General features: G+C 41.1%; 1 protein-coding gene across 1 annotated transcript in view; it reads right to left on the bottom strand.

Moving 5' to 3' along the window:
- Positions 1–14,610, bottom strand: part of TENM3 (teneurin transmembrane protein 3) — a 697,856-nt gene extending 683,246 nt beyond the window's left edge. The window contains exons 1-2 of the mRNA XM_079909550.1: positions 14,594–14,610; positions 10,001–10,083 (exon numbers count right to left, since the gene is read on the bottom strand). The gene's annotated coding sequence lies outside the window, so the exon portion shown is untranslated. The remainder of the gene's footprint in view (positions 1–10,000; positions 10,084–14,593) is intronic.
- Positions 14,611–24,553: the final 9,943 nt, after the last annotated feature.

Below are 24,553 nucleotides of genomic sequence, written 5' to 3'. Positions count from 1 at the left end.
TGAAAGAGGCCCAGCTGTCCGGGGCTCATACGAGAAACAAGTGAACACACAGGAAATGTGTTCTCCGACTGTAAATCCCTCTACCACGTGAATCATTCTGAGTTGGTGGAGAGCCCGTAAAGCTGCCTGACGCAGCCTGGGAGTGTTTGTATCATTTGGTCATAGAAAATTCTGCTAAAATGCCATCTTTAAACCAGGTCTTTGAGACCTAAAATACAATGAAATTTACAAACATAAAAGCTCATTAGATTTTCAGGACATGTTATAAAAATCTATTTGTGTTGTAATGTCCTAATGGAACCAGAGTCGGATTGCCATTCATACAAATAAGAATTTGGGAAAATATCCCCATCCTTGGTTGACAGAAGCACATAGCTCCCAATGCACCCCTGGCAATAAGGACAGGTCTTTCTGTGCCCATTTCCCAGCTGCTGTGACCATATGGTGACTAAGTGGCCCAGAGTAGAGAAGCCGGCTGGGGGGAAGGCTGAGCAGGGTGGAAAGTATGGTGCATGGGGCCTTGGAGTAGGGGCCAATGAGGGGGACCTCAGGGCACGGGCTCTGAGGTGAAGGTCTGAATGAAATCACAGAGGGGCAAAGAAGCCAGGTTGGCAGTTTCGAAAAGAAGAAGAAAAGCTAAGTCCTTGATGCAAATGAACAGGCAGCAATGGGCGGCAAGCCACCAACAGCACAGCTGGCCCTTGAGAGGTGATGCCTCTTACTGTAGCTCTCACGTTGGTCACTGGCGTCTGGAAGCCCGTTTCCAGCCTGTTGACGAGGATCTCAGTTCGCTTACTTCTCGCCCAGTGAAGTCTGCATTCTGGCTTATCTCCTCCTTCTCCGCTCCAACTTTTGGACAATTTTCTCTTGCTTCCGATGACACGATCGCTATCTAGCCAAGTTCTCTGACTGTCTAGCCGGGGTGTCTGTTCCTTCGTATCAGGCCTCTCCATGCAGAACCTTCATTGCTTCTGGGGCTCACGATTAGTGACTCGAGGAGGAATTAAGTCAAAAAGTTTCCCAACCTTGGTGGTATTGACATTTTAGGCTGGATAATTCTTGACTGTGTGTAGCCGTCCTGTGCATCGGAAGATCTTTTGCGGCATCCCTGGCCTCTACCCACTGGATGCCAATGGCACCCCGTCCCCAAGCTGTGACACCCAAAAAACGTCTCCTGAAATTACACCAAATGTCTCCAGAGGGGCAAAACTGTCCCCTCTTGGGACCACTGCCCTAAGCAAATGAATAGGCACAACACTTTAGGAAAACCCTTAGTGCTTTACCTCTGACATGACTTTCTGATGAGGCAACTAAATTATTCCAGTGATCTTAGGTACTCAAAGCATTTAAACTTTAAAATCTTAAACGATCTAATTGTACTATTCAGGGTGGCCTTTACTATAACTGTAAATCATGAGTCCAGAAAATAGCACATTTGTTTGCCATACTCAGAAGTAGGCACTTAGGAAACACTTGTTAAGTGAATAAATGTTGCTTTTTAAGAACAGAGAAGTGCTTCATTTGCGTTCAGCTCTGGCCCCATGGGCCTCAAAAGTACCTCTCTCTGTTACGCCAATTGGCCTGCCAAGAGCAGACATGAACTAAGCCCACAACAGAATACGGGCATTTTATGTCCCCACCAGCCATGTCCCTCTGCCAACCTCCAGTGGCTGAAGGTCATCTCTGGAGACGGGTGGAACATCCCTGTGGCAAATGCTTTCAACAGGAGAACTGTGTTTAAGAAAGCCTGCACTAATTTCCCCCTTCCTCTTAATTCCCGCGTCACGTCATGGGGACCTCTGCTGCGTCATGCGTCACTTTATTTGATGTGTTTTCTTATGACTATTTCCCTCAGCAGACTCAGAGCTCTTTGCGGGTCAGATACATGTTTGACGCATTTTCTGTATCCCTCCCAAGGACCCAGCACATGACAGTAAATCAACATGTTTTTAAGGGTGTGCCCTGGCCTTTGCGGGACTCAATTTCTCCTCTAAGCCAATTTTCTCCAATGCAGGCCAGACAAAACCTGCACTCTGAGGTGGGCGAGGGAAGGACTGGGAGTCTGGGATTAGCAGATGCGAACTAGGATGGATAAACAACAAGGTCCTACTGTATAGTACAGGGAACTATATTCAAGATCCCGTGATAAACCATAATGGAAAAGAATATGAAAAAGAATATATACATGTACAACTGAATCACTTGCTGTACAGCAGAAATTAACATAGCATTGCAAATCAACTGTAGTTCAGTTAAAAAAACAAACACACACACCCTCCAATGTCTGAGTTCTAACACTTTTAGTCTGAAAGGACCAAAACCACGCTCTTCATTGTTCCCTGAGCTACACTCTCTACTCCCCCAGAGATATTTCTATACACTCACGGAGCTCATGTGCACAGTAGAGATAAATACCATCTAAACTAAGATGCAGTCGCCTCTTACTGACACCCAAATCCTTCTTAGATGTTCCTTTTCCCCCTTCAGTAGTCATCAGATCCCTCTTTGAGGGCCACTTTATCTTGATTTTGAGATTCGGCAATTAATATAATTGTGACCTTAAAAATCCGTCAAGAACAGGGAAATGGCTCGCGTACGTGGGACACGTCATACGCTCACTCTGCGCGCTGAGCTTCCCGGCTGGATCTAACGGGCGGCGTTTGAGTCGGGGTGGAGGACGTGGGAGGCGATTCCCAGAAACACCGGCTCGCTGAGCACTTTGCAGAGGAGAAGAGCCAAAGCGCTGTCTCCGCCCACCTCCCGCGGGCCCTTTCCAGGCCAGAGGAAAGGAACTCTTCCAGCTGGCCACAGACTCTACTAAGGTCGGGCTCCAGGTCAAAATGTGACACAGCAGAGGGAGCACTCATCCAGACTTCTCTCTGCACACCTCGTTCTTTGGATAAAGGGCGATCGCACTTCGTCTAAACCTAGTCTAAGATCACACGCGCACCAGGGAACTTTTGTTCGCCAAGTGTGTCAATGGTAAGTAACTGAACAGAGAGAGTGGGTGACGCGTGGGTCTGTAGCTGGACTTTTAACTACGCGCACACAGAACTGTCGATGTCTCCTTGGGGAACTGGGAGAGACGATGGCTGACTCCCCCATGCTAAGTAGGTCAGGAGGAATGAGAACCCAACTAGAAAAAAAAATCACAGCAAAACGTCCCCTCAGTTGGTCCTAAGGAGTTACAAAAAGCTCCCCTAACTGACCACATCAGAGGAGGGTTTGAAGTTCTTGCATGAAAACAACTTACCATTCCTGGTGACAACACCGTTTACGATGAGGTTTTACACAAAGTGTTCAAGGGTAATAGAAACAGTATTTTTAAATAAATGTGTTGCAACATGCAGGCAGTATTTTCAAAAGCATCACCTGCTCCCCTTTTAGAAAGGTAGGCTGCTGCACTGCTGCAAAAGTGAGATTGGCGCTCATGAAATTTTTTTCAATAAACAGTGTCTGAGAGGGATTTTTTTCAGCACTTAAATGACATACGTGTGAAAAGAGAAAGTTCCCTTTATAGAGGCACAAAAAATATCTTTTACCGTGAACGTGCTATTCAACTGAAGTCACCTTTGTTAATTCAACTGAGTTTTATTATGTTCACAAGTCAGATTTTTTTTTTTTTTTTGGCATTTGACTCTTCTAGAAAATTGCTGTAGTGAAACAATTCGTCACTATTAGCATCATTTAGATGTTACAAATCAACAAGGACGGTGATTATCTGGTGAACCTACGTATTTGGATAAAGCAAACATCAAACAGCAAAATCTGGAACTAAGGAAATACTATTCTCAAGGGAATGAGCAAAAAGAAGGAAAGATATAGAAGTAGGTAGAAATCTATGACATCAGTACTGTACTTTGATATTCACCTAAACCTGTAATATTTACTAATTAAAAATACTTTGTTATTAGGTAACAATCCCTTTCTAGACAATCATATTTTATCACAGTTTAATAGCCATTATCATTTGAACTCCACAGTATCTAAATTTGTACAATAAAATACTTTGCTAAAATTGGGGGGATATCTATGAGAAGGTACTTTTAGCTTATAACATTCAAAGTGATTAAATAAATTCTTATATGAGAAACTTTTGGTGAATTATAAGGGAATTTGAAGAAGCTTATTTAGGTAATATCTGAGTGGCAACCACAATCTCATATAGAATATTCCTTGGGGCCACTGCTGGCTGCATTTGCTATGACATTTCTTATACGGTCAGGCTCACAAAATAAGAAATACATTAGCTAAACATCATAAACAACTTCACAGTTGTAAAGAAGTTTATCAAAAGATCTCAAAGCACCTTTCTTCTAATTAGGCTCAGGCTGGAGATACACACAGCAGAAAGGTGAGGGGAAGAAGCACTGCTGTGATGCCGAAATCCAAGATGCTCAAAGCCAAGGAATGCTGAGTGGCCGCCTCCACACAGGGTTGGCAATGTCTGCTGTGATCATTAGAAGCCATCTCTGAGCTCCTAGAACAAAGACCACCTAGAATATTATTTCCCAGGAAAATGGTTCATTTATTCACGCATTCAGCACATACTTCGGGAACTTTCACTATGTACTTGACACAGAGTATTTGGCCAGGGCCGGGGACAGAGAAGCAAATAGATTGATGTCTGCCCTTTCTGTACTGGAGTTCTCTGGAGCGAGCCATGGAAGTTTAGGTTTTTTGCTAGCCATTCTAACCCTCCTATTTGTCAGGCTTATTTACTTCTGGTAATCTTCCATAAAGCAGAGTCTTCCATTCAGAAGCTAACAAGAAAGATGGCTTGCAGAGAACACAGGCAATTGGCTACATTTCCTAGAGGTAAAGCCTTCAACGTTCATTGCACCTCCCTAAATCTTCCCATCGCGGTCTGATCCGAGAGGTGGAACGGGGCCTGCTTGAGTTGTGGCTGAGCCACTAAAAAGAAATTCTCGGCATTGCCTGTTTCTATTCCTTCTTCTACTCATCAAGTTTAAATTTCATCCCTTCTCTGTCAATAAATATCTTATAAATATGATAAAATATAAGGAGGTTGAAAATATCTGCACTCTGTCGCTTACCTAATGGGTCTTAGAAAAGGAAGTTCAAAATAGAGACCTGCTGTAGAACGTCGTGCTCTTGTAAAATAACTACCTTCAATAATAATAGTTATAGTTTATTGAGCATTATATATATAGGAACCTTGGTATATTAACCACATTTTCTCTTCATAAAAGGACAGTAGGGAGGTTTATCATTCCCATTTTACAGATTAAGAAACTGAGAAGTGAATTACCATTGCCAAGTTTTTAAGGCAATGAGGTTTTACGCGAAGTGTTCAAGAATAATAGACAGTATTGCCACGCTGCCATCATTACGTCGAACAACATCTGCCGTAGCATTGCATTTATTTGTTTATTTTTACTGATTGGAAAACTGAAGGCGAACTGGTACCACCTATTAGCAAAACACTGTCCATATAATCCCTGAGGAGATATTTTCTGATTCCTGAGTTAATAAACAGAAGATTTGTTCCTCTGCCTTTTCGTCATCTTGCCTGGCCTCCCTCCTACTTGTTCTCTGTTGATAGTGTTTTAAAGACTGGTTTCCTACATGGTTCCCTGTGGGCTGGGCCACAGCTGTGAAGCGAGTGGTCTGGTCTCAGCTGATGGGAAGCGTCTGAGGGGTATCACTTTATTCCAGGCGACGCATTTCCACAGCCTTGGCTCTCGGCGTAAGACAGAGGACGCTCAGAATCCCATGGGGCCAGGGCTTTGGTGGCAGAAGACATTAGGACATGAAGAAGCCCCTTGGGGCTGGCGGACATGTCTCAGCATGGGTACACCCACCCCATGGTGCTCTTCAAGCACACAGTTTTCCGTCTGTGCAAATCCATGCAAATGGCAACTCATGACCAATGACCAAGCCACGCACTTGTGCAGAAAGCAATTTGTCACATCAGTTTACAGTATGGCCCCTATCCAGGTCCCAGAATAACGACACTGTGGTTTTTTAGGGGCCTTGGAATATCTACCAACCTTAACTTAGTGAGAGCAATGCTTTATAGCTGATATAAGGCAAAACTGAAATAATCAAATTACGAGCGGTGCTTCCTAGCATGTGAGTGCCGATGCCTCTTCTTCATTAATTAGTTATTTCTGCCATTTCTTCACTAGCCCTGGGACAGCCCTAACAAATCCATTTTGCTCGTTCTCTAACTTCCTAATATAGAGTAAATTACTGTTCAATTTTAATTCACGATTTAAAAAAAGCAGTGACCTAATAAAAGGAAATTTTTTGTAACCACCTTGTCCTTTGTTCCTATTCCCCCATAGGTTATATATTTTAACAGGAAAATCTGTTTATGCCCCATCAATTTTTTTTTTTTAATTGAGGCTGAGGGTCACACTGGCTCAATGACAGAAGACAGACATGGGCACTGTACTTGGCGAACCCCTCCTGTAAAGTCACATGCAAACACGAACAGTCAAAGCACTCAGTCAGGCTGAATGCTCCCTTGGGTACAGACTTCCCCAAATTGTGAGATCAGACTGGCATCTTCAGAAAGCTCAGACATTCTTTCCCAAGTCTCAGGCCAAGCAGGACTCCTTGAGCCACACTGCTGGGGCCAGGCGCCAGGATAATCCTTCTTACCCAGGAGGAAGGGACCAAGAAGCACAGTGAAAAATTACCACAGTATCTCACAAATTTTAAACTCTAACATTTCCCTTGCACCAAATGCTGTGTCTGCAAAACACCGAAGCGTCCAGATGAAAAGTAAAACCTGGAGTCAGCATTCTGACTTTTGTTCCGCACGGCAACAAACACAGAGATACTTATAATCGTCGGAATGGCTTATGATTTTTTTTGACATATTGTTAATTTATGCTGTTTCTTTCATTCCGTTGAATTCTTTGATTACCCACCAAATAGTGATATAATCGGTGCCCCATCCCAGTCAAGGCAGGGAGGGAATATTCAGTTTGAGTATTATTGGGTTCTTTGCTTTTCTCTTTCTCTTTTGACCAATGTTGATCGAAGGGAAAAAAAAATTATACAATCAAAGGTTTTATAATTTTGAGTTCAATTTTATAAAGCCCTGGGAAAGGGTGGGGCTTACTGGCTAAAAATGAGAAGCTCTGGCTTATCTGAGGATTTCAATTATTTACGATATTCCTCATCTCCAATTCTAAAATGGACCACATTCTACGTGTTTTCCATTCTTCCTACCAACTTTTAAACAACAGCAAGATTCTGTGCTTGGAAATTGTGTGATATTTAGTTCCAGGTGCAATTTTTTGCAAAACATCATTTTGTCATTTTTTTAATTGAGGAAATGTTTCGGCATCTTTGTTGGGCTTAGTTAAAAATATCTGGCGAACCTTAGGACATTTAAAGTACGTTTACAATCACACTGAAAAATATTACCTAAAGCCTATACCCTAAAGCGTATTCACAACATCACCTCTAAATCATAACAGGCAAACTCTGAAATCTTCCTGGAGAATAGAGTTTGGAAAGACTCTTTTAGCATTGTTTTGTTTTGTTTTGGTTTGGTTTGGGTGTCTTTCCCAGGCTAGAAAACAGGCAGTCGATTTGCCTGATTTAGGAAGAGTTTGGGGGTATGTGGAAGGTAACCTTTTGTTTCTTCACCAAGATATATGCTTATATGTGAGTTTCTAAGGCAGCAGCCTACCTACATAGCAGCAACTGTCTCATATGAAAAGTTATCATTCAATGTGAATCTCAGAGGAGCACTAAAGCATTTGAGTTTATATGTTAGCTATTAAAGACTAGATGCTTGTTGTCGAGAACCTCCGGGTATGGGAAGAGTGCTTTTCATGAACTGACAAGAGAAGGGTTTGAAGAGAGGGTACTTAGAAAACAAGGGGAGGTCGACATGTTTTATGATCACGGCATTTATAGGAAGAGCTTTTGCTAGGGTGAAATGCTGGAGATCCGAAGGAATCTCATCAACAATGGATTTCAGAGAACCAAGTACTGCTTTTGCACTGAATATCGCGTTATCTTTTTATAGGAGAAAACATAGGTGATTACATTTCAGGTTACGGTGTTTGAAATTAGGTGCGTAGCTCCCATTCATAATAAGAAGAGCTACACACCTAATTCCAGAATACTTCAGTGACAATCTATCCTAAAAATGTAATTTATTTGAAGTCTATTATCAAACTATATGGGTAGGTTTTTCACAGCCTTCGTCATGATTCACATTTGAATGAAAGGTCAGGAGGAGAATTTGAGGAAAGTATCAGCAAAGCAACTTGGGTAAATCACTTCTTATCTAAGATATCTATCTATCTATCTATCATCTATCTATATTGCACATACATTCCCAGGGTCTTTGTTTCCATGGACTGTGTGCAAAATATAATGCTAAAATTCTTAGAAAGAATCTTAACAGCTACTGAGGAAAATATAGATGGTAAATTATAAGTCTATTTTGTATTAACTGTTTTATCTTAACAGAAGAATCTCCCCATTACCTAAACCGAGATCAAGGGGAAAAAATTACCCTGCATGCAGGAGGTGGCACATAACAGCCACTCACACCAGAGCTTTATTTTAGTTTTGGTTAATTACTGAGCATGTAAGGATGTGCGTGTGTGTCTGCAAGAACTTTATTAAAGGATTCTCCTATTGCTTTTCTCTGAGACATGCTTACCTGAAAAGTAAAAACATAAGTGCCGGGAAAGAATATTGAAAGAAAACAACAGTGGTTGCTACCATTGTGTGTAGCAATTACACCACAACTGTATTGTTAAAAAAATCCCTTCTATTTTCTCTTTGCCCTTCTCTAAGCTGAAAAGCAAAAAAACTCTTCTGCAAGTATAAATTTATGTCAACTTCAAAGGAGGAAAAAAAATAAAAGATTACTTATTTTGGATATACAGTTAATTCAAATCTAGTAACCTGAATAGAAAATTATATCAGCAACACGACCGTAGCTATTGTCATAGACTCAAGATGTGGGTACTTAACCTCTAAACTTCTGCAATGATTTATTTTTCATCTGAAAAAGGAACAGTATATTGTCTTTGAACGAAGAGCATCAGAAAGAAATATGTACTAGTAACTCAATTTTTCTGACGTAAAAATGTTGTCATTCTTACACATTTGTATTTCATAATTATTTCACAATCTAGAAAACCCTTTCTCCAAGGGAAAATTTTACTGAATTATGTATTAAAAGAAGAAACAAGCCATCGATCAAGCAAAGTCAAAGAACTCAAAGAATTCAACCCATTAAGCCAAAGAGTCAGGCACTTTCTGAATGATTTACTCTAGGAAACTGGATCTTCTAGGCGAACCACTGTATATACACATCCTGGGCAGGACATTTATCAGATTTTCTGTTGTAAATTCTTTCATAGCTTTCTAGTAGAAAACGCTTTTCATTTTGAGGAAACCCGTCAGAATAAGGTTTTAAATGAATCTGTTTCCAAGGTTCAAAAGCTTTAAATTACTAGACCATGGTTACCATTGAGAAAACGCACTGAGCTATATCAAGGAGAGAACAAAAATAACCAGGTACAAGTTCAAGTCTCTAAGGTTGCCATGTAAGTGCTGCTTAGAAAGGATTAAGACTCCCTGGGAAGAAAAGAGCTTCCAAACAAATCACTTACAAAGTGGGGAAACACACATGCTCTATAATCCATTGTTTGGTCTACTCCGTCCTAGTGGAAAATTCTCTCTAGTTACAAAGCAGAGATTCCATATTTTAGGATGTTCTCATTCAGCTAATTTTTCAGAAATAAAAAAGCTGTAGAAATGCTATTGCTTTCATATTATCAGAAAGAATAAGAAAATCAGCTTAATCACACTTTTTGGAATCATTTACCTACAGCTAATTCACAGAGGTTAACAGCATTAGTAATGAGCTACAAGGTACACGGCAGCTTAGCGCAAGGGTCTTATTTTGTCAAGACAAACAAGTTGTGTATTTTAAGAAGACTTTTTTGTCTTATCTGGTAGGTCTGGAGACATTGTTGTCCCCGGGACTTACCTTCTCTTCTTCTTTAAAGACGCCTTGAGTTTTCTTGCTTGCACAGAAATTCGAAATCACTTTGTCTCAGAAGAGTAGGAAATCTAAAACAAAATAAGTGAAATATATAAACTGGAAGAAAGCTTGATCTGATGTTTTATATGCATAATTTCAGTTCTGAAACTCTTAAAAAGCTGAGATGCATGGTAACGAGAGATTACTGCTGACTTAAAACAAATGGAACAATTCTTTTTTTTTGAATTTTATTTATTTATTTTTTATACAGCAGGTTCTTATTAGTTACTTATTTTATACATATTAGTGTATATATGTCAATCCCAATCTCCACATTCATGAATGGAAAAAATTCTTAATAATCATAAAAAGTCTACCGTAGCAGTGTGTTAAGCTAAACTTTATTTCATGAGTCCATCTAGAGCCTTTTTGCTTTTTTCTTCTAGTAGTAAAAGCAAGAAATTTATATGCTGATTTATCTTTGCGAAAAGTGAAATGTTTGTGAATTTATCTAAGACCTGCCACCTTTTTGTCTTGTTTAAAGCCCCTCCCACTCAGTCCCTGTTGCTAATTCCGATTATACATGATGATAATTAGATTAAGGGTAGGACAAACTTTAGGCCACACTGCATTCCCAGAGCCCAAGATTATGTTTACTACTGTGTGAATTTACAAATACTTGTTTCTGGTTCTGTTGAAGGGAAAAAATGCATGTGTTCCTCGTTTTTGCATTTTACTTAGTCATTTTAAACAGCAATCACAGCTAAAATGAATCCATTCCTTGAGTTTTAACATTTAGTTTTCATTTTAGCATCATCGTCCTTTGGAATAACTTCCAAGTGTCAAACAATGAGTCTTATTCTCTCTGTTCCTCCCTTTCCTTCTTTCTCAACTATACCAAGAAACAAAAAATGAAAATAACAACAAAGAAACAAAAATACAGGGAGGATATAAGATAGGTCAGAAATTACTTTTAGGTTTTGAACATTGTTGACTAAGAGATAATTGATGTAATTATTAGAAAAAGGGAAGTGAAGAGAAAGAGCTCGTTTTTCAGAAAGCCGTTGTATTTGTTTTCAAGGGGCCACATCAATATCTAGTTAATACATTCGCTGAAAGTGTTGAGTTGCAGTGTGGGGAGTCATGGAATGGACGTCATTCTCCAAGAGATGCAGAGAAGCTGGTCTACTCTTGAGGAAATATCTACGTACAGTGTCGGGGAAGGAAGAGTCAGGAAAGGAGACAGAGGACAAGAATCTGGTCAAGGAGTCACACTGGAGGCCGTGGAGTGTTTTGTGAAGAGCTAATTGGTAAACAGTTGTGGAGGAAGAATGCCACCTGCCACATGAGTAAACAAAGGATGCTCTGGCCATCAAGCTATCAGACTCTGCAGCCACGTCCAACTGGCTCCTTGCTCACCTCTTTGGAGCAGTCCCTCAGGGCTATCTGAGAGGCTGTCTCCCGGATCTAAGTCCCCAGCAAGTCCACTGAATCAACATAATTCTCAGCTTTTACGTTGTGCCTCTTTTTTTTTTCAGGCACCACAGTGTTAAACGCTACTGGTAGATTTGAAAGGACGACAACTGTCTGAAAATCATAGATTTGATTTTGGAAAACATTTGTGTCTTCTGAGACAGATATTGTGGTCACATAGAGGGTATAAAAGTTGACTTACAGGAGGAGGAAATCTGGATCACGACAAGAAGAGGGAAAGAAAAAGTACGACAGAGTTGAGGAAAATGTCTTCTTGGTGGTCATTTTGCTTTTGGTAACTTACGGATGAGTCAGCTTGAGCATGTGACTGCAACAGAGGTAGAGACCACTGAGGAGAGGAGGGTAATTAAGGTCAAGGGTAGGCAGGAGGTTTGGCTGTAAAGGAGGAGAGATGCCATTTTTTGAGGCAGGAAGGAGAAAGTCATTTGAGAGGGACATGGGTGGAGCTGATGACTTGAGAAACTGTGAAACATGAAAGTGACTGGAGAGGATGCTTGGGCACCACGATTAGGTGTTAAACGTCAACGAACACACAAGGTCGGGTAGGGATCCAGTGAGACTGAGCAGGATAGGTTTATCCTGGATTCTCATGATTTTCTCATGATTTTCTCAAGAAACTCTTCATGAGTCTCCAGCTAAGAAAATGAAAGGTGAAGCTAACCAAGGTTGGGGATCTTGGGTTGGCCAAAAACTGGTTAGTCAAGGAGATGTACAAGAGTCAAGGAATGGGTGATTTTGGAGACAGGGCTGGATGTTTCAATTGGTTGACTAAGCCCTTTCCCTCCTGCCCTCCCTCCCTCGCTTCCTTCCTCTAATTCCTCACTTATTTATTTATTAAACAGATACTTACTGAGAACTTTCTTTCCTCTAAGCTCTGTGCTAGGCATCAGAGAGAGAAGTAAGTGGCTCTTAGATCAAGAGTTTGTGGAGGAGGTGAGGTTACTTCCTAGTACTTTTTCTAACCATAATCATGTCAGCCACATTCATCAATCCTAGGCGCACTATCTCTCTGTGTAATACGTGTATATTCGTATGGGTAGACCTTTCTCTCTCTATATATATATGGCTTCATTCGTGCTTGTCTTCTCTCTCACATGAATTCATCTGATCTTTGCACACAGTGGGTACTTGATATACGACACAGATATGATATATATGTCCTCTGTGTTTTCATTTTTTATCGAGTTAGAATTAACATGCACTATTATAGTAGTGTCAGGTGTACAACATAGTGATTCAGTAAAAACCTCGTGCTCCTTCAGGCTGAGTGCTGGGGGTCTAAGGATGCAGCCCGGCCACAGTGCTACTGTTGCACAGCCAATAACGGCTACAGATGAGTCCACATGAAGGGAGATTTCTACAAAATATCAAGGGGGAGGGGGGAGTGATGAGGCACCCTGAAGTTGGAAATGGTTTCTTGAGCAGAGAAAAGTAATTCAACTCTGGTATGTGGTGATCTATGCCCACGGATCAGTATTCCTTTATTGAAAGAAAAAATAAAATAAAAGCATCTTTTGACCAAGAAAACAGGATTCTAACATCTCATGGACTCTGTGTGGGAGCCACTGTGCACTGGAGAGCAAACGAGCAGTGAAGTAAAGGCTCTGGCTCTGTAGTACCGGGGATTTCAACTACAATCCTCTGCTCTACCAGCTGAGCTACTGAAGGGACCAGGGGACTTGGAATGGCTCCTGGAAACCCAAGGTTTGGAGGAAGTGTTCCAGGGTTCCTCGAAAGTTGGATTTGAATTTCATCTTTTAAAATGTGTACTGCAGTTTCTTGCAGATATTCAAGAAGTTCATAGCTCTGCTTTCGTCTTGAACGCTAGACTCTGTGGCTCTTTCCATATGTAATTGCTGATGGGTGAGCCCCGCTACAGCACCTATGTTTCAGGTTGAGGGAAGGCCCAGGCTGGGCTTGGGCCTCTGGCTCTGACACTAACCCTCAATGATCTCACAGCACCATTAGGGTTGTTACGTTTGGTGTTACTTGTCCTAGTCACATGTGTAAGATTCTGAAAGGGCAGGTTCTGAAACCCAATTCCTGTGGATGAACCCCAGCTTTGCTACGGAACGGCCATGACTGTGTAACCTTGAGTGAGACAGTCAGTCTCTCTGTGCCTTCATTACTTCACCTTTAAAATGGGGAGAGAATGAAATCTTCCATGCATTTACCGAGATAGAGTTAATATTCGTAAGCACTTAGAGTGCTAGCTAATATTTTAAAATGCTGTTTAATTCTAATTATTATTAATATTTATACATTAAAATAGCTTTTTCCTAGTCAGCTGCAATCATTGCTTTTAAGAGTAGGAACAGAATCTTCATGGGTAGTGGGGTATTTTAAATGGACATTTTTCAAGGGATGTTTGGATTGATTGGATTCATAATGAAAACAGTCACATTATTCTAGAACTAACGTTTCAATTCGTATCAACCATCCTGAACAACAAACTGAAGGAGGAGGGAACACCTGTTGAAAATGCTCATGTAAAATCAGGTAAAGCAGAGAAAGTATAGTGATAATTGTCCTTAGGTTTCATCTTTTAGGCTGATTAAAATGATCGTAAATCCTCAGTGTCTTTCTGTAGTGAATATAACCTCTACTCCCCACCAAGTTTCAATTTTATCTCGAAACAAAGCATAGTGAGCAAAACAATAAGATGCAGATTCTTTCTGTATAAACTGACTGATTTGGAGAAGAGACCTTCAAGATGGTGGAGGAATAAGACGCGGAGATCACCTTCCTCCCCACAGATACACCAGAAATACAACTGCACGTGGAACAACTCCTACAGAACACATACTGAAGGCTGGCAGAAGACCTCAGACCTCCCAAAAGACAAGAAACCCCCCCACGTACCTGGGTAGGACAAAAGAAAACAGAATAAACAGAGACAAAGAATAGGGACGGGACCTGCACCAGTGGGAGGGAGCCGTGAAGTAGGAAAGGTGTCCACACACTAGGAGCCCCTTCGCGGGCGGAGACTGCGGGTGGCGGCAGAGGTGCGAGCTTCGGGGCCGTGGAGGAGAGCACAGCAACAGGGGTGCGGAGGGCAAAGCGGAGAGATTCCCGCACAGAGGATCGGTGCCGACCGGCACTCACCTGCCCGAGAGGCTTGTCTGCTCCCCCGCCGGGGCGGGCGGGGCTGGGAGCTGAGGCTTGGGCTTCGGTCGGAGCGCAGGGAGAGGACTGTGGTTGGCGGCGTGAACACAGCCTGCAGGGGGTTAGTGCGCCACGGCTAGCCGGGAGGGAGTCCGGGAAAAGTCTGGAGCTGCCGAAGAGGCAAGAGACTTTTTCTTCCCTCTGTGTTTCCTGGTGCGCGAGGAGAGGGGATTAAGAACGCTGCTTAAAGGAGCTCCAGAGACGGGCGCGAGCCGCGGCTAACAGCGCGGACCCCAGAGACGGGCGGGAGACGCTAAGGATGCTGCTGCCGCCACCAAGAAGCCTGTGTGCGAGCACAGGTCACTCTCCACACCCCCCATTCCAGGGAGCCTGTGCAGCCCGCCACTGCCAGGGTCCCGGGATCCAGGGACAACTTTCCCGGGAGAACGCACGGCGGGCCTCAGGCTGGTGCAACGTCACGCCGGCCTCTGCCGCAACGTCACGCTGGCCGCTGCCGCCGCAGGCGCGCCCCGCACTCCCTGCCCCTCCCACCCCCCCGGCCTGAGTGAGCCAGAGCCCGCGAAGCAGCGGCTCCTTTAACCCCGTCCTGTCTGAGCGAAGCACAGACGCCCTCCAGCAACCTACACACAGAGGCGGGGCCGTATCCAAAGCTGAGCCCCCGGGAGCTGTGAGAACAAAGAAGAGAAAGGGAAATCTCTCCCAGCCGCCTCAGGAACAGCGGATTAAAGCTCCACAATCAACTTGATGTACCTGCATCTGTGGAATACCTGAATAGACAACGAATCATCCCAAATTGAGGAGGTGGACTTTGAGAGCAAGGTTTATGATTTTTCCCCCTTTTCCTTTTTTTGTGAGTGTGTATGTGTATGCTTCTGTGTGAGATTTTTGTCTGTATAGCTTTGCTTCCACCATTTGTCCCACAGTTCTATCCGTCCGTTTTTTGGGGTTTTTTCTCTTAATAATTAATTTTTTATTTTAATAATTTTATTATATTTTATGTTACTTTATTTTATTTTACTTTATCTTCTTTCTTTCTTTTTTCCTTCCTTCCCTCCTTCCTTCCTTCCTCCCTCCCTCCCTCCCTCCTTCCTTTCTTTCTTTCTACTTCTACTAATTCTTTCTTTCTACTTTTTCTCCCTTTTATTCTGAGCCGTGTGGATGAAAGGCTCTTGGTGCTCCAGCCAGGCATCAGGGCTGTGCCTCTGACGTGGGAGAGCCAACTTCAGGACACTGGTCCACAAGAGACCTCCCAGCTCCACATAATATCAAACGTCGAAAATCTCCCAGAGATCTCCATCTCAACACCAGCACCCAGCTTCACTCAACGAACAGCAAGCTACAGTGCTGGACATCCTATGCCAAACAACTAGCAAGACAGGAACACAACCCCACCCATTAGCAGAGAGGCTGCCTAAAATCATAAGTCCACAGACACCCCAAAACACACCACTGGACACGGACCTGCCCACCAGAAAGACAAGATCCAGCCTCATCCACCAGAACACAGGCACTAGTCCCCTCCACCAGGAAGCCTACACAACCCACTGAACCAACCTTAGGCACTGGGGACAGACACCGAAAACAACCGGAACTACAAACCTGCAGCCTGCAAAAAGGAGACCCCAAACACAGTAAGATAAGCAAAATGAGAAGACAGAAAAACACACAGCAGATGAAGGAGTAAGGCAAAACCCCACCAGACCAAACAAATGAGGAGGAAACAGGCAGTCTACCTGAAAAAGAATTCAGAGTAATGATAGTAAAGAGGATCCCAAATCTTGGAAATAGAATGGAGAGAATACAAGAAACGTTTAACAAGGACCCAGAAGAACTAAAGAGGAAACAGATAATGATGAACAACACAATAAATGAAATTAAAAATTCTCTAGAAGGAATCAATAGCAGAATAACTGAGGCAGAAGAAGGGATAAGTGACCTGGAAGATAAAGTAGGGGAAATAACTGCTGCAGAGCAGAATAAAGAAAATAGAATGAAAAGAATTGAGAACAGTTTCAGAGACCTCTGGGATAACATTAAATGCACCAACATTCAAATTAGAGGGGTTCCAGAAGAAGAGAAAAAAAAAGGGACTGAGAAAATATTTGAAGAGATTATAGTTGAAAACTTCCCTAATATGGGAAAGGAAATAGTCAATCAAGTCCAGGAAGCACAGAGAGGCCCATATAGGATAAATCCAAGGAGAAACATGCCAAGACACATATTAATCAAAGTGTCAAAATTAAATATGAAGAAAAAATATTAAAAGCAGCAAGGGAAAAACAACAAATAACATACAAGGGAATCCCCATAAGGTTAACAACTGATCTTTCAGCAGAAACTGCAAGCCAGAAGGGAGTGGCAGGACATATTTAAAGTGATGAAAGGGAAAAACATACAACCAAGATTACTCTATCCAGCAAGCAGCTCATTAAGATTTGACAGAGAAATTAAAACCTTTACAGACAAGCAAAAGCTAAGAGAATTCAGCGCCACCAAACCAGCTTTACAAGAAATTCTAAAGGAACTTCTCTAGGCAGGAAACACAAGAAAAGGAAAAGACCTACAAAAACAAATGCAAAACAATTAAGAAAATGGTAATAGGAACATACATATCGATATCTACCTTAAGTGTAAATGGATTAAGTGCTCCAACCAAAAGACACAGACTGGCTGAATGGATACAAAAAACAGGACCCGTATATATTCTGTCTGCAAGAGACCCACTTCAGACCTAGGGACACAAACAGCCTGAAAGTGAGGGGATGGAAAAAGATATTCCATGCAAATGGACATCAAAAGAAAGCTGGAATAGCAATTCTCATATCAGACAAAAGGGACTTTAAGAGAAAGAGTATTACAAGAGACAAAGAAGGACACTACATAGTGATCAAGGGATCAATCCAAGAAAAAGATATAACAATTGTAACTATTTATGCACCCAACAAAGGAGCACCTCAATACATAAAGCAAATGCTAACAGCCATAAAAGGGGAAATCGACAGTAACACAATCATAGTAGGGGACTTGAACACCCCACTTTCACCAATGGACAGATCATCCAAAATGAAAATAAATAAGGAAATACAAGCTTTAAATGATACATTAGACAAGAGGGACTTAATTGATACTTATAGGACATTCCATCCAAAAACAACAGAATACACTTTCTTTGCAAGTGCTCATGGAACATTCTCCAGGATACATCCTATCTTGGGTCACAAATCAAGCCTTGGTAAATTTAAGAAAATTGGAATCGTATCAAGTATCTTTTCCAACCACAATGCTATGAGACTAGATATCAATTACAGGAAAAAATCTGTAAAAAATTCAAACACATGGAGGCTAAACAATGCACCACTAAATAACGAAGAAATCACTGAAGAAATCAAAGAGGAAATCAAAAAATACCTAGAAACAAATGAAAATGAAAACACGATGACCCAAAACCTATGGGATGCAGCAAAAGCAGTTCTAAGAGGGAAGTCTATAGCAATACAATCCTGCCTCAAGAAACAAGAAACATCTCAAATAAACAAGCTAACCTTACACCTAAAGCAATTAGAGAAAGAAGAACAAAACAAGCACAAAGTTAGCAGAGGGAAAGAAATCATAAAGATCAGATCAGAAATAAATGAAAAAGAAATGAAGGAAACCGGAGCAAAGGTCAATAAATCTAAAAGCTGGTTCTTTGAGAAGATAAACTAAATTGATAAACCATTATTCAGACTCATCAAGAAAAAAAGGGAGAAGACTAAAATCAATAGAATTAGAAATGAAAAAGGAGAAGTAACAACTGACACTGCAGAAATACAAAGGACCATGAGAGATTACTACAAGCAACTATAGGCCAATAAAATGGACAACCTGGAAGAAATGGAGAAATTCTTAGAAAAGCACAACCTTCTGAGAATGAACCAGGAAGAAACAGAAAATATAAACAGACCAATCACAAGCACTGAAATTGAGACTGTGATTAAAAATCTCCCAAGAAACAAAAGCCCAGGGCCAGACTGCTTCACAGGTGAATTCTATCAAACATTTAGAGAAGAGCTAACACCTATCCTGCTCAAGCTCTTCCAAAATATAGGCGAGGGAGGAACATTCCCAAACTCATTCTACAAGGCCAACATCACCCTGATACCAAAACCAGACAAAGACGTCACAAAGAAAGAAAACTACAGGCCAATATCACTGATGAACACAGATGCAAAAATCCTCAACAAAATACTAGCAAACAGAATCCAACAGCACATTAAAAGGATCATACACCATGATCAAGTGGGATTTATCCCAGGGATGCAAGGATTCTTCAATATACGCAAATCTATCAATGTGATAAACCATATTAACAAACTGAAGGAGAAAAACCATATGATCATCTCAATAGATGCAGAGAAAGCTTTTGACAAAATTCAACACCCATTTATGATAAAAACCCTCCAGGAAGTAGGCATAAAGGGAACTTATCTCAACATAATAAAGGCCATATATGACAAACCCACAGACAACATCATTCTTAGTGGTGAAAAACTGAAACCATTTCCTCTAAGATCAGGAACAAGACAAGGTTGCCCACTCTCACCACTATTAGTCAACATAGTTTTGGAAGTTTTAGCCACAGCAATCAGAGAAGATAAAGAAATAAAAGGAATCCAAATCTGAAAAGAAGAAGTAAAGCTGTCACTGTTTGCAGATGACACGGTACTATATATAGAGAATCCTAAAGATGCTACCAGAAAACTACTAGAGCTTATCAATGAATTTGGTAAAGTAGCAGGATACAAAATTAATGCACAGAAGTCTCTTGCATTCCTATACACTAATGATGAAAAATCTGAAAGAGAAATTAAGGAAACACTCCCATTTACCACTGCAACAAAAAGAATAAAATACCTGGGAATAAACCTACCTAAGGAGAAGAGAACCTGTATGAAGAAAACTATAGGCACTGATGAAAGAAATTAAAACAGAAATAAACAAATGGGACCTAATGAAACTTAAAAGCTTTTGCACAGCAAAGGAAAATATAAAGAAGCTGAAAATACAGCCCTCAGAATAGGAGAAAATATTTGCAAATGAAGCCACTGACACAGGCTTAATCTCCAAAATTTACAAACAACTCATGAAGCTCAATATCAAAAAAACAAACAACCCAATCCAAAAACGGGAAGAAGACCTAAATAGACATTTCTCCAAAGAAGATATACAGATGGCCAACAAACACATGAAAGGATGCTCAACATCACTGATCATTAGAGAAATGCAAGTCAAAACTACAATGAGGTATCACTTCACACCAGTCAGAATGGCTGTCATTAAAACATCTACGAACAACAAATGCTGGAGAGGGTGTGGAGAAAAGGGAACCCTCTTGCACTGTTGGTGGGAATGTAAATTGATACAGCCTCTATGGAGAACAGTATGGAGGTTCCTTAAAAACATAAAAATAGAACTACTATATGACCCAGCCATAACAAGAAACGAAATTGAGTTATTTGTAGTGAGGTTGAGGGACCTAGAGTCTGTCATACAGAGTGAAGCAAGTCAGAAAGAGAAAAACAAATACCATATGCTAACACACATATACGGAATTAAAAAAAAATGGTTCTGAAGAACTTAAGGGCAGGACAGGAATAAAGAAACAGATGTAGAGTATGGACTTGAGGACACAGGGAGGGGGAAGGGTAAGATGGGACGAAGTGAGAGAGTGGCATGGACATATATACACTACCAAACGTAAAATAGATAGCTAGTGGGAAGCAGCCGCATAGCACAGGGAGGTCAGCTCAGTGCTTTGTGACCACCTAGAGGGGTGGGATAGGGAGGGTGGGAGGGAGATGCAAGAGGGAGGCAATATGGGGATACATATATACATATTGCTGCTTCACTTTGTTATACAGCAGAAACTAACACAACATTGTAGAGCAATTACACTCCAATAAAGATGTCAAGAAAAATTGATTAGCTTAACACCGTAGGAAAAAAAATGTACAGCAACAAAATTTAAATATGCCAATGAAAATAGAGGAATAACATCATTCAAGGAAAGTTACTGTCTCACTCTCGAGGTGGCAGGTGACTCTTGCAGAAAAATTATTAAACCCAGTTCTGCTGATAGCAGGCAATTACCTACTTTGAAAATACAAGTGGTATAAACGTTTGGTAATATAGTCTGGAGAAGAATCTGAAGCTGTATTTTAAAGTTTGGAGATGAAGATGATTTGAATTATTTACAATTCAACAGAATCAGAGTATAGATAGACAGAACCCTGTTCTCCTTAATTTTGTTTTTTAGAGCCTTGTATTACACATAAATATTAGAAAGATTCTTTATGAAAATACATAACATTCAAGAGGAGGAGACACTTTAGGCGATGAGGGTGGTTTTAACACGAAAGAAGCTGACAACAATACAGTCAGGTCTGTGGACTGTCAAAACCATTTCAAAAAGCAAACTGAGCTTGTTATAGAGAATCTCAGCAAGAAAAATCAGTTCAATAAAGTTATGGCTGAGAAATATCTAAGTAATTTTTTTCTAATCGGCAAAATTAATAGCATGTTTTTGGTGTCTCACTTTCCATTTTAATATGAGAAACACATGAAAAAAGCAAGAGTGGTGGCTTCTATACACAGTACTTTGAAAATTCATTCAAGTGGGCTTTGCATTATGGGAAGTGGTCTTTGCATTATGGGAAGTGGTCTTTGCATTACGGGAAGATAAAACTAGCTGACTGGAACACCTTCTTAGTTACATGTATATTGGTTTGTTCAGCAAATACGATGGGGCATGTTTATGTGTCAGGCACTGTTAGGTTTTACGGATAAAGGTGAGCAAAGGCAGAATCAGCCTTTGTCCTCATGTAGCTGGGGGCAGTTATTAAACAAATTATCACACAAACATAGCTGTATACACAGCACAATGGTGAGTAGTGCAAGACCACACAGCAGAAAGACCTGACAGGCCTAGAAAAGGCTCTTTGAGGAAGATGGTAGGATTTACCCGGGCCCAATGGAGGAGGCTTGAGAAACGGGAGTGGAGAATCTCGCAGACTGAGGGAATAGCTTATCCAGAGGCCCTGTGGTAGAAGGGAGAATGGTGAGCTTGAAGACCTGAGAGAGACCAGTTCTGGGGGCTCAGGGCCCTGGGCGTGGGCTCTGCTGGTGCAGAGGAGGTTGGGTGGTCAAGAAGGGGCCAGCCTTGACAGTGCGTGGTGGGGCGCATTAAGGATTTTCATTGTTATTCTGAGGCCAGCGGAAAGCTTCAAAGGGATTCAAGCAGGAGACATGTGGTCACGTTTGCATGTTGAGTACTGTGGCCACAGCTTGGAGACTCATTGGGAACTATGTCAATAGCCACAGCAGAAGCAAGAGAAAAGTCACAGTGAGAGACACCCATGCAGCTGAAGAACAAAGGATCTGGGTGAGGTTTACGAGGTGAGATAACAGTACTAGTCAGTAGAAAATGTCACACTCATGTTCAATAAACAGAACGTTTCAGAGCTCTGCAAATTCTACTGCTTGTGAGTTCCAGAATTCCTGTTCTCATAAATTCTAAAGTTTCAAAGATTCAAGTTTGCTGCGTGTCCTGGGTGCCTTTTAGTATTAAAATGGCAAAGCGAGACCAAAGTATGCTATTGATTTTGCTGATCAAAATAACATGATCTACATACTTCTCAGTCACGACTTCATTAAGCTAATTTATTTATCTTGCTGTTGTTTTTGATAACAAGCTCTATCTGCTCATTTGAGTTGTTGTTACCACACTTTCAATTTTATGTAAAGCAGAAATAACGCAATTTAAACTTTGGAAATCGACGTGCAAAATGAAACAATTTAAATAACACACTTTGAGTTATTTCTGATAGAAACAAATCTTAAGGTCTTGCGATAGATGAGACTTCGGAAAGTGTCATTGTAGGATGTCTCATGATGTCACAAGATGTATTTGAAAGGTGTTTTCTGCCAAACGATGACGTTAAAATTCAAACTGTGTGGGGAGCCCGTGAACCAACTTCCTCCAACCTGAATATTTACCCAATGGTAAGGATGTGAGCAGTCGAATATTATGAATGATCCAACTAAGTCTCAATATTCTATGGCTCATCTTTGCAATGCTCTTAGTTTATCTGAATTTAAAAAGTTGAAAATATCCAAGTCCAATATATTTTCTTTTTACATCTCTCCTTTTCATATCAATATAAGGATAATAGGGACTTCCCTGGTGGCGCAGTGGTTAAGAATCCACCAGCCAATGCAGGGCACACGGGTTCAAGCCCCGGTCCTGGAAGATCCCACATGCCGCAGGGCAACGAAGCCCGTGCGCCACAACTACTGAGCCTGTGCTCTAGAACCCACGAGCCACAGCTACTGAAGCCCACGTGCTGCAACTACTGAAGCCCGTGCGCCTAGAGCCCGTGCTCCGCAGCAAGAGAAGCCACCGCAACGAGAAGCCCACGCGCCACAACGAAGACCCAACACAGGCAAAAATAAATAAATAAAATAAATAAATTTATTTTTTAAATAAATAATCAGGATAATGTGAAGACTGTTTAAATGTTTCATATGCATCTTACAGTTTTAGTAATAAAAATGACAGTTCATTTTATACATTAGTTACCTCAAGATTTAGCTGCCTTAAATCCTTTTTGAAAGAAGGCAGAGTGTCAATAAATACTACATGCATAAATATCTCATGAGCAAACCACCGTCAAGATCCACCTCACTTCCCCAACAGGTAGTAAACGTTCTATACTTTTGTGATTTACTTAAAGTGCTACAGCGTCGCAGTTTTACTCTCCTCCCCTCTACCCGCACTGTTCAACTCCTGATGGATGGATGTATTTAGTACAGACTTTTTGAGAAATCCACTTTCTTGTAAGCAAAACAAATACAAGATACAACAATGCCCGCCTTATTTATTTACTTATCTTTGTAAAGAAGTGTTCCAGCTTTTTGAAGGAAAAATATTACTCTTAGAATCCTGACTCTGAGTTTTCTTTCTGACCAATAGTTAATCTTTTGAAGGCTGCTCTCCCCCCGCCATCCAGTTTACCTTCAATATTTTTTCTTCGTCGTCAACAACACATTTAAAAACTGAAATGTATAATTGTGAGTGCGTTATTATAATGTGCTCTTACAGGGAAATAAAATAACTTAACAGTACAAGAGCAGCAAAGAATTGTGTGTAAAGAATTTTCGGCACAGAAAGTGCCGAAAATTTAGACTCACGTAGCTCCACGACCTCTACAGCGTCGGGAATGCTTCTAAATTATTTTATCATCAATGCGCCATAGGCACGAGTACGACAACCAAGGCATTACAATTATAGTGGATTTTGGTGGACATGATATCTTATACTGCTACAAATTATATAAATGAGAAAAACATTTCCTTGATCTTTCAAAATAAGCTTCCTTGGTGGCATATTGTCCACAAAATACTCCGCTGTCAGGAAATGTCTAAGACAAACACACAAACACATGAACAGCCTTTTCACCAGATTTGAGGGAGCGCCCACTGAGATAGAATTTTCCGCACACAGGCGGCCAACGATCGGTCACACACACAAGGTCAGTGGTACCATAAGCTAGAAAGGGCCAGTCAGAAACTCCTCACTGTGACGTAACCTATGTTCAAAATTTGTCTGATATCAGGGTAGGTCTATATCTTTTTTGACAAAAAACCCAAATGTGTCTGTGTCCAGGAGGGAAAGAGAAACCTATTATAACTCTAACTGAGACAAACTCAAAAGCTATTGAGTCCGTACTTCCCCTCTATATGTATTCTCAGATTCATCAGGCTTTAACAAACATTAAAGGTCTAAAAATAAATAGTAGCAGCCCCAAACCCCAAGCTTTTTAAACAGCCAAGCTGGCCAGTATCTTCAAATGCCTTCATGATGTGTGGAATGGATCGCTGTTATTGGTAAGTGGAAAGGAG

This window comes from Stenella coeruleoalba, assembly GCF_951394435.1.
Source record: "Stenella coeruleoalba genome assembly, chromosome: 21".
NCBI classification, from domain to species: Eukaryota; Metazoa; Chordata; class Mammalia; order Artiodactyla; family Delphinidae; genus Stenella; species Stenella coeruleoalba.
This window is presented reverse-complemented; position numbering and strand designations above follow the sequence as displayed.